We start from the raw sequence: 15,315 nt of genomic DNA on the forward strand, positions 1-15,315 counted from the left end.
ATCCAACATCAGCCCAAGAACTCCTAAATCTTCCAAAGTAGCACCTGAGCTTCTTCTAACTCTGCTTCTTGGCATGCCCAAACCCAACCTCCCTAGGATCCAGACCCACTATGCAACCCATTGTCAGCACCTCCAGATGCTTCTGGGAACTCTAGGACTCCTGGGTCCACCTCCTCCTGGGGCACCTTCCCAGAGTAGGTAGAGCTAAGGAGTGGGCTCAGGGTGGAAAGTGAGCACTGGCCAGGAACTCTCCCAAGCCCAGCTCCTGGCATCTCCACTGTCCACTTTGAAAACGAGCCAATTAATGGAGAATTGCAGTGGATATTCTATAGGACTCCCCAAGGAGATTGCTAGGTGGCATCGAGTGGCTAACTCCTTTTCCAAGTACCTTTGATCTCTGTATGAAATTGCAAAGGAAAGGCCAGATTGTCCCTGAGCAGTAGAAATTAGGCCTTTGTCCCCAGCTGCACAAGCAGCTGGAATCCTTGTGTCAACTATGGCAGAGAAGGAAGCATGGGGGAACTGCTCAGCTTGATGATGACCTGAAATCCTTACTGGTTTTTGTCTCCTGGATTTGTCAAGAGTTGTGTTAGACCCAGGCCCTAATGACGGCCCCTTACTCATCCTGAGTGGAAAAGCCATCACCTGTTCCCTGGGATTTTGTATTTTAAGAGAAGAACCTTTTAGTTCATGTGGGGGAGACACTCAGCCCTGTAAGCACTCATTTCTTGTGTAAGAATCAACACTTCTTCATGTCTCCTTCCCCATTACCAGATGCACATTTAATTACACAGCAAAGTCAAGAAAAGTGAATCAGGCAGGGGTACAGGTGGATGGGAGGCTGCCAAGCTCATCTCAGCCCCTCCTACACTGTCTGTGTGTATGCACACGGGAGTGTGTGGAAGTGTGTGTGTGTGTGTGTGTGTGTGTGTGTGTGTGTGTGTGTGTGTGGAGGGAAACAGAAGGCCACTCAGATGAGTAACCTATGGAATGCACTATACAAGCACCATTTACAAGTGCTCAGATATGGTATGGGGACTCCTAAGGTGTTAGTGAGTGTCTAGAGCTGGTAACTCATTATGGGCCTTGAGGGACAAGGGGTGGGGGGAGAATTACCTGAATCTGGAAGGAAACTGTTATGAGGAGAGGTAAGAGAAGCTGCGACCTTCAGTGGGAGTGGTGGGTACAGTCAATCTGAGACAAATGGAGAAAGGAGACAGAGGAAGAATAACCTATTTTCACCCTTCTGCCCTGTGCCATCTGCCCTGGCCTCCACTGGCCAGACTAACCAGGAACCTATATGTGGTCCACAGGGAGAAGGAGTCTTTAATATGGTATTCAGGAAGAGGAAGGAGCCTCTCATGTGGTCTACAAGTAGAGGATGGTGTACAGAGGGCAGTTTCACAGGATGGAGAGCCAATTAAAAGGGTCAAGACTGGATGGGGCTGGTAGGATAGGCCAGTGGGTAAAGTTGTCTGCTGCCAGTACTGAAGACCTGAGTTTGATACCTGTGTCCCACATGGTAGAACTGGCTCTTGCAAGTTGTACTTAGATTTCCATGTACCCGATGTAGATTTCCATGTACCCGATGTAGATTTCCATGTACCTGATGTAGCACACACACAAGCATTTATACACACATTGTATAATTTTCTTTTAAAGACTGGGTAAGGAGGGCTTGTGAGGAGCTTGGTGGCATCTGAGCTGAACTTCCATCCATCCTGTCTAGTTTCCTTATTCCTTTTTCTTGACACTGTAGCTGCTTGGGGATGGGGCCAAATGGAAGGACTATAGGCTGTGCTCTACAGGTAGAGCATGGGACCCCAAGCCCCCTTCTCTTCTCTTCCCTCTCTCTCCTTTGATTCCATCAGCTGAGTAGTTTTTGTCTGCCACTAGCCCTGCTGTAATATGCTGCCTCATCATAGGCTCCCAAAACAAAGGGGTAAACATAGACTAGAAACTACAAAGCTGTGAGCCGAAATAAACCTTTTCTCTTTATAAGCTAATTATATTAGTTATTTTGCTACAATAATGACAGGCTGACTAACACAATCATTGTGTGTTGTGATCGTTATTATACAATGCTTAGGAATTTCATCTGCCAACTCAGCTGGTAAGATTTTGGGGACAGAGATTGTATTTATCATGAGATTCCCTCCATGGTCCTGGGTTCCTCCTTTGCAAAACATGTTGCATTTGTGTGTGTATGTATATCTATACATGTACCACTGAGGTAATGTTACAATAGTGGGTCTGAACTGTCAGATCTCAGTGATTTTTATGTGATGGATGTTTTTTCTCCTGTTCACATTACCCAACTATTTTGGTCCATTTTCTCTTGCTAGAGTGAATACCCAAGACTGATAATAAAGGGAAGATTTTGATTGTGCATGGTTCTGGAAGCCAGACGTCCAGAAACAGAGACCCAGCATCAGCCTGGATCCTGGGGAAGTAGAGGGACAGAGGAGATCATATGGCAGAAAGGGAGAAAGCAAGGCGGTGGAGTACACTTTTAGAACCAGCTAGTTAACTAGCCCCCTCAGTACGGTCAACCTGCCTCTGACTGGCAGAATGGCACAAGCCCTTCTGAAGGACTTGATTGCCTCCCAGAGTCTCTACAATGGCCACCAAATTTTACATGTGGCTTTGTAGCTAGTTGACTGCAAAGACTTAAAAAGATATCCTGAGTGAACACCAACTCTCAGGATGTCTAGGGACTTTGCACAGTGAGAACAGAAGGATGAGATGGCCTGCCAATTAGATGGACATGCATGACTTCTTTGGGCAGCAACCATGGCAAGAACTGCACATGGCAAAAATTTGGGAGGCTAGCAGACTCCTTACCTGAGCAAGAGTGTGGAGTAGTTTAGCTCTAGGATCTCCGTGGGGTCGTTTTATGGCCTCCCGGTTGGCTCTCTTGGTGATTCAAGTTCTGACAACCTGCCAAGGAAGAATGAAAGTAGTCGGCAGCCTGCGAATGCTGTGCCTGCAAGGACAGAGAGTGGAACCTAGAAGGAAGAAAGCTGAGGCAGCTGTATTTCCTTACCTGGGACAGTCACCTTCGGCATCCTGCCATCTTCCATTACCCCTTCAGCCTGCAGCCCTCTCTTCATTGACTTTTAAGTTAACGTGCCAATCATTCATTCACTTTTATTTATTGAACACATATGTCTTGTGCTCTGCATTGCAATGTTGCGATTGAATACACGGACCACATGCCACACAATACCCTAGACTGTTGTTAAAATTCAGCAGGCAGAAATAACAGGAAAACTTCCAAACACGTAAACATCACAGAGCACACCACTGAATCATTTATGGGGCCAAAAAAGGAATTTCAAAAGAAATGAAAACGGCACGGAACTCTGGGCACAGCAACCGCAGCCATCTCCCCGGCCCAGAAAATTCACTTCTTATTACAGTGAGTGATTGACCTCTCAATGGTGATTTTATTCTCATATGTTCAGCCCCAGGACCCCTGAGTCATTTTCCCAATGGCCATGCTCACTTCCAGACTTGGAAACTTCCATGTCCTTCTATATACTTCTTTCACCGGTTGTAGCAAGATACAGAAGCATGTTGGGCCACTGTCAGGAGCACACAACCTATTCTCAAAAAGCAAAGCAAATGCAGGCAAATGGCTTCTGCCACTTATAACCCAAGACCTAGATGGATACTCTCACCCAAAATCAAACCATATGATATAATCTTTTGTTTTGTTTTTGAGACAGGGTTTCTCTGAGTAGTTTTTGGTGCCCGTCCTGGATCTCGCTCTGTAGACCATGCTGGCTTCGAACTCACAGAGATCCGCCTGGCTCTGCCTCCTGAGTGCTGGAATTAAAGGCGTGCGCCGCCACCACCTGGCACCATACTATATAATCTCAAAGAAAAACAGTCAGTGGTGTATCCCTCATTGTGCAATGGCACCAACAGACTAGTGGACTGAAAGCTCCTTTGCCTACCTACGTGTGTGTGTGTGTGTGTGTGTGTGTGTGTGTGTGTGTGTGTGTGTGTTTATGTGCCTGCAGAGTTCAGAAGAGGTCACTGAATCCCCTGGAGTTACAAGTGATTGTAAGTTACTTGATATGGGTCTAGGAACTGAACTCTGGTCCTCTGGAAGAGCAGTTAGTACTTTCAACCCTGGAGCAATCTCTCCAGTCCCTCACTTGAAGTTGATTACATCTAGAAAGAGAATTGTACCTGTTCCTGAAATAAATGGATGGATAGGTAGATGAAGATAGACAGATAGATAGATGATAGCTAGATAGATGTTACATAGATAGATGATAGAATATAGATAGATTGATAGATGACAAATGATAGATGACATGATAGAAGACAGATAGATACATGATAGATAGACAGACAGACAGATGATCCTGAGGCTGACTTCCATACCTAGTCTTGTTCCTGTACTTGGGCCTCCCTCTCCCAACTTGGACAATAGCTCAGTTGGTACAAAAGCAGTAGTTTATCTCCAAATCTGAGAAAACATTGCTCGCTCTATTGTGTGACCTGCACTTATTCTGTGGTGAAGGCTGACAGGGCAGGCATTAACCTCAAGGAGCTGTTTATCAAACGCCCTGTTAGAGACTTCAGGCTTCTCCCAGCCTCGCATTGTTATAGATGACATTAAGGAGAACAAACAATAGCACAATCACTCTCCTTTTTAAAACGATGGCCCTGGATCTAAAGAGGCAGAGACTTCAAATCTAGAATAAACTCTCAGATCAGGCACTGGAGGTCATGCAGGACTGGAAGCAAGGACTTCCTGTGCACAGAGGCATTCATGAGGTTTCCCAGGAGGGACTGTATGGAATGGGAGACCTGAAGGTTCTAGAAGCACATAGTCCTTCAACCACTGGGATCTGGAGGGGAGGGGGGAAGAAGGTACTGAACCTCTTGGTGTGCAGGTGGGGGGGAGGGAGGGGAAGAAAAGGGAGGGAAGGAGAGCAGGGAAAGGGAGGGAAGAGGGAGGAAGGGACGCAGGCATGGATGTCACGGGCCAAGGCAATCCATCCCCAGAAGATCTGAAATTTTGATACTGACACAACTTGACATTGAAACAGAATACCTCCAGCACACATACCAGAGGCCTGTCACATAGAACATGCTCAGTAATAGCAGAGACCCACCCCACAGCTCCTCCATGAGATGGAGACACTTCCCAGTGTTGCAAAAGCTGGGGGATTGGTGACTAGGATCAAGTTCCTGACCTGCTTCCCTGTTGCACTGCAGGCCCCCCCCCCCATAGTCAGGTCTCTGGGGTGCCAGCAGATGGGACTTTCCCAGCTGTCACATCTGCAGAGCATAGGCAAAGGCTGGGTATTACACATAAGTGTGGACACAACGTCCACATTTCATATAGACACACATCCACATTCCACTCACACAGATACATTCACACCCTCTATAGGCACACCTATCTACACTTACATTCCCACAAATACACTCACACCCCCATACTCAATACACGAAAGAAACATACTCATACCTTCACACACACAGACACACGCTCACACCTCTACACCAACATTCATACCTCCACACTCACTGCTCCCTCCCACAGTAAGTCACATCATTTTCCCCTCACATAATGCCTTTCAAAATTAGCAGTCTTCAATTTGGGGCCCACTTTATTTACATCATCACTGAGCGAATGAAGTGACTCACAAGAGTATCTCCAGGTCTCCATTTTCCTGTTGTCTTGGCATCATGGTCCTTTGCCCCCAAAAGCACCTCCGAAGCAAAAGCCAGTGGGCAGAAGGCTCATGTTCCCCCCTACATTCTTATGTAGAATGCTTCATGCCTGCTCAGTGAGCAATGAAAGACCCCAGGGAGGAAACAGCCAGTGCAGCAGCCTGAAAGCCAGGAAGGGAGAGAATTGGCCGGCACATTGATTTTGAATTTTCACCCTCTAAAAACATGTGGAAATACATGTGTGTTGTTTAAACCACTCAGCCTGTGGTATTTGCCAGGTCTCTAAAGCTGGCCCAAGAGGCCCTGACATCTGACTTTCTTCCTTTCTCTGCTCACCCTTCTGGCTCCTCCCTAACTCCCTCCCTCCAGCCACCCTATATCCCACATAGATTCCCAACCTTTGAACCCTCTTCTTCTGCCAATCACACTCTTTCAGGGTATGCACATGTGTGTGCATGTGCATGTGTGGTGTGAACAATTTGGCCAGAGATTAACCTTGGGTGTTCTTTTTCGGGAACCACTCACCTTGTTTTTTGAGATAGGGTCTCTCATTGGGACCTGAGGTACATTGATTCAGCTAGCCTGACTGGCCATGGAACCCCAGATATTTGCGTGCCTCTGCCTTCCCTGCCCTGGAATTCAAGCATGAACCACCCTACCTGGCTTTTTAAAAATGTAAGTTCAGTGTTCTGGGGGAATCAAGCCCAGGTCCCCACGTTTACACAGTGAGTTGGGTAGCTTTATGTTAACTTGACACAGGCTAGAGTCATTTAAGAGAAGAAAATCTCTAATGAGAAAATGCCTCCTTAAGATCAGGCTGCAGGCAAGCTTGTAAGGCATTTTCTTAATTAGTGATTAATGGAAGAGGGCCCACTCCATTGTGGGTGGTGCCATCTCTGGGCTTGTGGTCCTGGCTTCTATAGGAAAGCAGGCTGAGCCATCAGGAGCCCTGATGGGCACACCAGTAAGCAGCATCCCCCATGGCCTCTGCATCAGCTTCTGCCTCCAGGTACCTGACAAGTTTGAGTTCCGGCCTTGGCTTCCCTCAGTGGACTGTGATTCAGGATACGTAAGACAAACAAACCCTTTCCTCCCTAACTTGCTTCTGGTCATGGTGTTTCATCACAGCAACAGTAACTGACTAGACACACAGCAAGCATTTCGCTGACTGAGCTTTCTCTCTGCCACTTATACACTCTTACTTCCAAAGCAATGTTTCTCTTATATTTCTCGCTGTCTTCAAGTCTTTGGGCAAAAGTCACCTTCTCTGAGAAGCTGACTCTGAAAACTAAATTGCGACTCGCTTTGTGTGTCGCCTGCTGTTTCCAACTCCCCTGCCATATATTTGTTACATTTTGTTTACTTTTTTCACTCACTGGCCATTTCACAGAACCACAATGCAGGGGAACAGGCTATGTGTCTGTTTTGTTCGGTGATAAATCCCAAGTGCCCAGAACTATGACGCATGCGCGTTTTCTTTTCAATAAATATTTTTTGACTGAGCACCATGGCCTCATCCCTTGTGAATTAGCTTGACTGCCAGGAGACCACGTCATACCATGACTTCCCAGAAGAGGGCAGCCGAGGAACGCCAGAGACAGCTGAGCGGCGGCGCTTTGATCTCAAGATTCTTGCAAACACAAGATAACAACGCTGGGGAGGAGTGAACTCCCGCCCCACTTACTTCTAAGGCAGGCTTTTCCCCTTAACAAAAGGGTTTGGTGTAGGAGGCCGCTGGGGAGCCCGATAAGTCCCCTATCCATGGCACAGGAGGTTGTTTACCAAAATTCAGGTGTAAAAATTTGAAAGAGCTTTGAATAGAAACAAGGTCAGCCAGTCTCCCACGGTGGGAGGAGGGTGCAGAAGGCCAGCGGAGAGGATCTGCGTCACTCCTCCAAAGGACAGAAAATGTCGTTTGCCCTCTACTACCTAGGGAAAGAACTTAGCCCCTAACCCACCCCGAGCTGTAAAGCCTCTAGTCTTATTCTTGACACCCTAGCAGATCCACACCCCACACCAACCCGGGCCAGTCAACCCTCTTCCCCGGGCGATTCTGTTACCCATTCAATCAGGGAATTGAATTGCAGTGGTAACAAAACCTTCAAAAGCCAAGTTCAAGGTGAAGCTGCTTCAGATCAAATCACTATTTGAGTGTGTCAGGTTGGAAGTTGGGGTGGAGCTTCAAGATCAGCATTGCCAGAGCACCTGAGTCTGTTGACCCAGAATTGGCCAATCAGCTGGTCAGACTATTACTGCTTGGATGACCACATGAACCAGCATTTATTGAGTGCTTCTTGTATGCCAGACACATGCAAGATATGTCAGTGGCATTTTCCCATGAATTCTCAGAGCAACCAACTCTTAAAGTGTGGGCTCTTTGTTCTCATTTACAGGTGACAGAGAGTTTATCCCTCACCAAAAGACCCAGTTAGCCTTGAGGTCACTCTCAATCATGTGGAAGGAGGCATCTCCATGGATCCAGCAGAATTGAGATAGCATGTAATCTAGCTTGGTCTCCAAAAGATGGAGAAACTGAGGCCTAGGGTGTGGACAGAAACTTCCCAAGTTCACACAGAGAAACTAACCCCTGCAGCTTGCCTGACCAGTATGTGCAAGGATAGATCCTATAACTTCACATCCCTGGCTAGTGTCAGGTCCACTAAAAGGCTTTTATTTTTCCTTCCTTGATTCCATATTCTGGGTATGATGGTGGGTATTTGTAACCCCAACACTCACAGGCTGGGGGATCTGAATTCAAGGTCATCCTCTACTACATTGTAAACTACATGAGACCCTGTCTACAAAACCAAACCAAAGCTTGATTCCCAATCTGCATCTGTTACTGGAGAAACTCTTCCCTACACCATGTCACAAAGGCAACAATTTGTCTCTTGGAGTTTTATTGACTTGTAGGCTGCCTCTGTGGACACTGCTGGCCCCTTGCGATGAGACTCCTGCCTTTTTGCATTGTTAGTTGTATCAGACAGCATTATTCACATAAAGACACAGCCAGGCTTATAAATAAATAAATAAACACATGGGGCAGGTGATCAAAGCACTTGATGTGAACCATTATTGGTTTTATAAGTTATATCATGTAACATCTTCAGATTCACATGCTGGTGTCTGGTGAATAGCTGGGTCTCCAGGTCACTTACAGTTTGATTTAGTGTCTTCAGAGTCTGGTTCGTCTACCCTGACTGACCTCAGTTTTCTCAAATGCTCTATAGCCTCAAGTGGCCAGTGTCCACTGCCCAGGTGGACAGTCTTGTTCTCGGCTTTTCCTTACTCTCAGCAGGTACCAACAACCTTTGATAATCTTTCTTTCAAGTACTCCAGACTCTGTAAATGCTCCTGTGTCATCTATCCTGCAGTGATTTGAGCACAGGGAACTGAGGTGGGATGAGGTGGTGATGGAAGAGTTGCTGGAACCATATTTCCCCTAGAGGACCCTGGAGCCAGGATCCTGGCCACCTGAGACAATGGCTGCTGTTTCTGCATCAGACAACTCCATGGCTGGAGTGAATGTGCCCTCTTGATACTACTTGGTAATTATTAGGGAGACAGACCATGATTGTGAATGAGCTATGTTTTGGAAACATATAGAGGCTCAAGCCTGGCTTTACCTACCTGGATGGAACAAGAAGTGGGACCTTGAGTTCCTCCTGACAGCAGCCATCCTTGAGGCTCCAGTAGGCGGGCAAGGTCAGGCCCATAGAGCTGAAGCAAAGTGTCATTGGTGAGGACAAGGGAGGGGCCCTATCTGCCTGGGATGAGACCATGTGAGATACATAGGCAGTCTGGCACAGATTTGGGGCTTGTAAGGATCTGAGTGCATCTGAGGGCATATGAGACTCATCTGCTATCTCTTTGTCCCTAGCTTCTTGAAGGTCCTTCCTTTGTTCAGAATCCCACTGTCAGGCTGCCTGGGTTGTGTTCTGGCTCTGTTGTAAAGCATGTGGATCCGGACAGCATCTCTCTTTGCCTCCGTATCTTCATCTGTGAATGGGGACATGACTCCTCAAGGTTCTCTGTGCATTGAAGGAATCATGAGGCTCGCATCATGCCAGGCCACCACCGTTACACCTCATTGGACAGAACTGGTTACCCAGCATCCTACCTGTCCAGAAAAGAGGCACTTTGTTATCCGCCCCCTCTCTTTCTTTTTTTGATTTTTTTTTTTGTTGTTGTTTTGAGACAGGGTTTCTCTGTGTAGCCCTAGCTATCCTGGAACTCACTCTATAGACCAGGCTGGCCTTGAACTCAGAGATCCACCTGCCTCTGCCTCCTTGGTGGGCCACTAGCCACCACTGCCCTGCTTGTTATTTCTCTCAATTAACTCATTTTATATGTTAAAATCAGAGCAAAGCATGAGTATAGGTCTGTGCTTAGGGAGAACAATCTCTGAGGTGTATGGTAAGTAAAAAACCAAGTTCAAGGTAGTCTGGAATAAACACCAACGTGCAGCACCTGCACTTAGAAGGTACAGGTAAGAGGCACTAGGAAGGAGACCTGGGGACAGGGAAGATGTCCAGGTGCCAAGGAGGGTGTCTTCTGTGATTCAGCCTCTCTTAGTAGTGACATTTTACCAGGAGAGTATTTCTGCCTTTTTTATTTTTTAATTTTGAGCACACATTACCTTTTCAATTAAAAACAAAAATAAATACAAACAAAAAATTCAAATATACAACTTTTCCCCAACCAGTGATAATTTGTCATTTTGAAAAAGTCCAAATTTTAAAGAGGTAACATGGAAATATGGTGCTATTCCATCGCTGAGTAGTGGAAGGCCAGGGCTCCCACCTGTGAAAATGGTCTGTTCCTTAGCTCAGTGTTCCTGTGCCAACACTTAGGCACCTGTCAGAATATAACTCAAGCAGGGGGAAACAAAAAAGGGGCCATGCGTTAGGTGACACATGATAACCTGTGAAGAAAATCCCCCCTCACACACACACACACACACACACACACACACACACACACACACACATACACACATGCATACACCCCAATAAAACAAAGGGATTCATACTTATATATCCAATAACCAGAATACTTCTAATGCCCACATCAATACATCAATAATCAAAGGGTGTCAACACACACACACACACACACACACACACACACACACACACACTCACACACACACTGCCCAATAATGCAAAGCCTTCATACATACACCCCAAAATCAGAGCATTTCATTATACCCACAGCACTAACCAAAGAGCTACACACACACACACACACACACACACACCATATGAAGGGCTTCTTCTAGATACCCAATTATCAGCACTTTATACTCCCACACCAACAACCAATCATAACACTCCCAACAACCACACCATTTCATAAATATACATGCATACTTTCCCAACACAAGTGATTCCAGAGCCCCCACAAACCAACTGTTTCATTCATGCACCCCAACCACCAACAGCTCTCTGTGAGACACCCCTCATCCCCATCCCCAAGCTCCTGGATTTGCTTGCTGCTGCAGCAGATACTTGAACACTGAGACATTAGCCGCGACTTTCTTTTCAGATTAATGAGCAGAAAAAGATTGGAAGAGGGAGGGGGCGAGAATGGCGAGAGAGAGCAATTACACCCAAATCTTTTCTCTGTTGATTAGGGATTCCTTCCCCAGCCTGCTTTGGCTCTGGCTAAATCTTTTTCTAATGAGATGTGGCTTATCCAGATCAGGGCGCTGAGAAAAAAGTTGCAATTAACTTTAAGAAGAAAAGGAGTGAGTGAGAAAGAGAAGGAAATGTGGAGGGGGAGGCAGGGCCAGGGAGTGGGGGCAGGGACTGGTTCAGTGGGCATGGCCTGGCATAGCCACTACAGAGCAGGCTCTTGGGCAGGTGGCAGACCCTGGCTACCCTCACTGAGAGTCTACAATTTGCATCTTGGATTCTAGTGCTTAGGAGGGTCTTATGAAGGCCCTTCAGCCTGGATTGGGTCTCTTGGCTACTTCCAGCTCAAGTCAAGGATGGGAAGTGGTCACCTCTAGTCTGGGGCTCTTCGTTTCCTCGTGTCACTTTTTCATTGGTTTCTCTCCCTTTTGTGCACTCAGCCTTGAAAAGACATAGGTCTTTGACCACTCATCAGGTTTAGCAGGTCCAAGCCAGTTCTTACGTCAGGGGCTTCTGGGAGACAGCTGTCCATTAGCAGCCAGAAGCTACCACACTTAAGTGTGTTTCAGACAAGAGAACTATACTTCAGGGTCTCCCTGGGCTGCCTCACTCTACCTACATGAGAACAGGGTCCAGAGCCACTTAGAAGGTCAAGAAAGAGGAGCTAGAGAGATGGTTCAGTGGTTAAGATCACATACTGCTCTTGCAGAGAACCTGAGTTCAGTTCCCAGCACCTATGTTGGGAGGCTCACGACCCCCTGTAGTTCTAGCTCCAGAGAGATCTGAGCCATCGGTCCTCTACAGGCACCTGCTCTCCTATGAACATTCCTATACACCTATACACATGATTAAAAAATAAATCTTAAAAAGAAAGCAGAGAAGAGCTAAGATGGAAAAGGACACTTTACATTGGTGTGAAGAGAAGCACACAGGTGAGATGCCCTTCACACACATGACTCTGTGCTGCTAGGTTAAGCTTGGCCAAGCCAAAGCTATAGACTAGTAGTTTCTTCTCTCTGGGGCTCAATTTTCTCTGTTAAGGAAAATAAAGGAAGAGATGATGGACTCCAGGGCCTTTGCCCTCCCTGGGTCCAATGAAAAGCACAGACATTAAGTTACTGTGCCACTGTCCCCTGAGACTCTCACACTGTGCCTTGGACATCCACAGGACATTGTACCTTCTTGCAAGACTTTATCCACAAGAAGATTGGGTTTTTCCCCTGCCAGAGTGATGACTATCCAGCTGGGCCTGAGGGCATCTAACCTGGCACTTGTGGTGGGGTCTCAGATTAACAACTTGTTATCTATGTACCAGCCAGGTTGAAAACGTCAATTATGGGTCAGCTGGAATTAGGCTAGGAAGGGGGGAGGGTGGATGGAAGGGCACGAAGGGGTGTAGTTTCCATTTTCTTTATCCCAGACAGACACATACCCACATATGCTAAGGGACCCAGGCAGTTCATGCAAAGCTGTATTCCTTTATTCTATCCATTTCATACTGCCTTACTAAACCTGAGGGTCTCTCTGAGTTGTCTCCAGGGGAAAAGTGAAGCTGGACTTCTCTAACCCTTGCCTTATTTGAGTAGCTTGTTTGCTGCCCAAAGAAGAGGGCTTCTGCAAGTGAGAGGCTACCCCTGTGCTTCTTCCTGAAGGGGATTTTTCAGGTGATCCCTCACCAAAGAAGCCAAGGAGGTGAGCCCATACTGGGAGACAGATCGACTAATGTTTTCCTGTCCCTAAGTTCCAGAGAGGTCACATTCAGGCCTCAGGAATCTTTTCAGAGCCTGCTACTAGGGTCCCAAGCTACTTCCTCCCTCTGCCCCTCCCTCCACCACGTTAGCCTCTTGGGTACAGTCTGGATCTTCTCATGACTTTCTCTGCCTGTTGCCAACAGAGTAAGCGGATGTGCTAGAAACCCTAGCCACAGCGCTAAGTTAGACATTCTTCCTAAACATATAGTAAGGTCAGAAGAAGGAAAAATAGAAAATAAAACACAAAACCCCAAAACCAAAATTGGACACAGAAGAGCAGATGTAGACTGAACAGGAAGTGCTGGCCCTAGGCTAAATGAAACAGCTGTCACCATTGTTCTGGACTGAGAACTGCCTTTGCAAACTCCATGCGAGCTGGGCTCAGAAAGCAGATGTTAATAATTACAGCACATGAAGCCAAGGGCATAGGATTAGGAAAGTGACGAAAAAGAAGTGGTACCGGCAGATTTATAGCTGGCCCAGGCAGATCTTCTCAGGTCAGTAAGGAGGGGGTGGGAGGGTCAGCCTGGCTACAGAGGCCCCACCCACTTCCTATCAAATATAGCCTCTCGGCCTCTCTGATTGTCCCAAAATTGAGAACTTATTAGATTATTTAATGGTGGTAGGCTAGAGAGGTTGTTTCTAGCTGCCTTTCCAGGAATCCCATGCTTATCATATCTAAAGCCTCTGACCTACAGGATCCTAGCAGATAAAATCCCAATACTGGAGATGTTGTGGTAGGTAAAAGTTCAGGTTATATAGGTACTAGGACTTGAGTTCAAATTCCCACCACTGACATTAGAAATGAAGCATAGTGGTTGTGTGTGTGTGTGTGTGTGTGTGTGTGTGTGTGTGTGTGTGTCCATAACCTAGGTGTTGGGGGATAAGACAGGCAGATCTTAGGGCTCATTGGACAACCAGTTTAGCCCACACAATGAGTTCTAGATTCAGTGAAAGGTCCTATTTTGAAAATAAGGTGGAGAGTGCCAGGGGGAAGACATCTGACATTGACCTCTGGCTTCCACGCACCCACCCCCCTCCCCCACATACACAAGAGGCAAGTGCATCCCCACACATGCATACAACACACGGAAAATCCCAAGTGCCACACCTGGTCTCTGGACAGACAAATGGCTAGGGGAGTGGTTGATCTGCAGAAACTTTTGAGGACACAAAGCTAAGCAGTTATTCTCAGAGGTTGTTATTGCCAAGTTCACGTTTAAAATTCAGGAGCTCTGTGCAGCTGAACTGGATTCACGCTATGGAGAGGCTGGAGGAATCTGGGAGAATATAAGGACCTCTGCAGAAAGCCAGCCAGGCAACTTTCTTGGGCTAATTACCTAAGAAGAAAAAGCAGTTTCCACAGTTTGCTGAGTGTCCCTCTGTGCTTTTCCACATGAGCTTGAGTTGTAAAACCAAACAAAACAACACACTCACATCCAAAACAAAACAAAAAACAAACAAACAAAAACCTTCCCATCCCACTACCCGTCAGAAAGAACGCCTCTCGGAAAGAAGGTAGAAAGCATGTGTTTGCCATCTTTCTGCCTGATATGGAAACCATATGCTGAAATACACTAGCAAACACACTTAATATAACACTCTCTTTTATTAAATGTGGTTTTATAAACGCTCTCCCCAGCCAGGGCACCTTTGCCGTGCTGGAGGCTGGAACTTGGCAAAATACTCTTCCCACTGTTACATCTATTGATACACATTTTTTGAAAATGAGTCTCGGACTCTTGGAAAATAGGCTGGTTCTGATTATTACTGTGAGAGGGAAGGGGCACAGGAGGGCATCTTTTTTCCTCTGATAAATTAAAAGAACTGTAACGGGTGCTTTCTGTAACCTGTAAAAGGGCAGAGCCATCTGTGATTCATTTAGCAGCTCCTTACAGAAGATTTATTTGATTAATTCGGGCAGAAGAGAGAGAATATGGATTTTCCCCTTCTCAAAAGGCACATACACCCTCGAACATGCACATACGCACCCACCCATGGGCAATATCTCAGGAATGAAAAATGACTAATTGTGTTATTGGAACTGGTGAGCATGGGGCCTCTGTGGTGAACAGCAGGCTGCTGCCCTACTGGAGAGAGGGCCTGTCTCAGAACAGTTCCTAGGCCAAGGCCTGGTGCCACTGAGGACTGCGTGGAGAATGGCACCAGGATGCTGGGTTGTTTGGATGAAGAAGAATCACTTAGTGCCAGGTACTCCCCCAGTCCCC

General features: G+C 46.7%; 1 long non-coding RNA gene across 1 annotated transcript in view; it reads right to left on the bottom strand.

Annotated features, from left to right (window-relative positions):
- Nucleotides 1–15,315, bottom strand: part of LOC118573788 — a 69,875-nt gene that overhangs the window by 23,140 nt on the left and 31,420 nt on the right. Inside the window, exon 2 of the long non-coding RNA XR_004943674.1 lies at nucleotides 2,845–2,940. This is a non-coding gene — a long non-coding RNA (uncharacterized LOC118573788). The remainder of the gene's footprint in view (nucleotides 1–2,844; nucleotides 2,941–15,315) is intronic.

The sequence above is a fragment of the Onychomys torridus genome, chromosome 1, assembly GCF_903995425.1.
Source record: "Onychomys torridus chromosome 1, mOncTor1.1, whole genome shotgun sequence".
NCBI classification, from domain to species: domain Eukaryota; kingdom Metazoa; phylum Chordata; class Mammalia; order Rodentia; family Cricetidae; genus Onychomys; species Onychomys torridus.